Raw genomic sequence first — 1534 nt, 5'->3', positions numbered from 1 at the left:
CCCACCAAAAGGAAAATGTTGGTGAAGGTGCACCAAGTCTTTTCTTTTTCTTTTTGGTGACTCCACACCTGAGGATATTTTTCCATTGCTCTTTAGTGAGAGAATGGAAGGGAGGGAGAAGGGGAGGAGAGAGAGAAACATCAAAGTGAGAGACACACATAAACGTTCCCTCCCGCATGCGCCCTGACCAGTGACAGAGATCAAACCTGCAACTGAGATACATGCCCTTCACTGGAAATCGAACCCATGACCCTTTGGTCCGCAGGCCAATGCTCTAACCAATGAGTAAAACTGGCCAGAGCCACCAAGTCTTTTCTGTCCATTTAACACACATTTGAAATACTTGTAGGTTTGGGGAAGGGCTATAATTTTGGTCTTAAAACCTCTGAAGTAAATTTCAAAGCTAAAATGTAAAACATTTTTGACTTTGTGACTTTAAATAGGTCGTGCCTTGTTCACATAGTTATTTTGCTGAAAATACGCCTTGCCTATTCTAGGCTTAAAAAAGAAAAGATGTACATCTGTCTGCCACTGAGAGTGGGGAACAGTTTTAATCTGATTACGGGGTTGACTTTGGTATATGTCGTAGTAGTGGTGATGTGTCACTAATGATATAGCAGCATTTTACTGTTTTGCATGTCAAAGTCCTAGGTACAATGCCCTTATCCCCGGTGACTGATAAGGGCATTTACTGATACTCGAGTAATAGAATATTGTGTGTTTTCACTGAACACTGTTTCTTTCGAAGCCGAATGCAGTTACTGGTTTCAGGGGAAGGGAACTAAATAATCCTGTAGTTTAATAATAATGTTGATAAATGTGTGTGTCCTCTTTCTTAAGGAATCATTTTCACCTTCTTGGATTTGACTCATTTTGCTTCTCTTTGATGTCTGGCAAATGAGAGCAAGTAAAAGCTCACCCCTTCTTTGTATGTTGCTTTTGCATGATTAGTAGACAAATACAGAATTGTACTTTGTGGGAAACTGGAATGCCACTTTCTTAACTGTGGTCTTTTTGTGTGTTTTTGTGCAGCTGGCACCCTCTCTTCCTTTACAAGAAGATTTCGTTTATCACTGGAAGGCAATTACCCACTACTACATAGAGACTTCGGGTAAGAAACAATGCTGATGCTAATTACACAGAAACATGTGGGATACGAAAATGTATTTCAGATTCGTCTTCAGTTATATTTAAATTTATAAGCAATTTACTTTTAATTCCTCTTTTAGATTCATTAAAAAAAACACACCTAGTGAGCACCTCCGCTGTGTAGGCATTTTTCCAGGCACTGGGGGATAGAACCATCAAAAAGACAAAATCCATAACAAAATTAATACATTGATTGGGGGGAAGCAAACAACAAGTAGACAGATACATACAGTGGGTCAGATGGAAAGTGTTAAAGAGAACATGAAGCAGGTTGAGGAAATAGAAGTGTGTGCTGGGAGTGGGAAGATGGCCTTTGTAGGTCAGAGAAAGCCTCATTGCCCCAGGCCAGGTCTGAACTGAAGTCTGAGGGAGAGAGGAAGCAAGC

General features: G+C 40.4%; 1 protein-coding gene across 2 annotated transcripts in view; it reads left to right on the top strand.

Moving 5' to 3' along the window:
* Positions 1-1032: 1032 nt before the first annotated feature.
* The window catches only part of FAM160B1 (family with sequence similarity 160, member B1), an 18561-nt gene continuing 18059 nt past the window's right edge, over positions 1033-1534 (top strand). For both annotated transcript variants that reach the window (XM_014546353.1, XM_014546352.1), the window contains exon 1: positions 1033-1111. The gene's annotated coding sequence lies outside the window, so the exon portion shown is untranslated. The remainder of the gene's footprint in view (positions 1112-1534) is intronic.

The sequence above is a fragment of the Myotis brandtii genome, unplaced genomic scaffold (assembly GCF_000412655.1).
Source record: "Myotis brandtii unplaced genomic scaffold, ASM41265v1 scaffold441, whole genome shotgun sequence".
In the NCBI taxonomy this organism is placed as follows: domain Eukaryota; kingdom Metazoa; phylum Chordata; class Mammalia; order Chiroptera; family Vespertilionidae; genus Myotis; species Myotis brandtii.
Note: the sequence above shows the minus strand (reverse complement) of the source record. Positions and strands in the feature narration are given on the sequence as shown.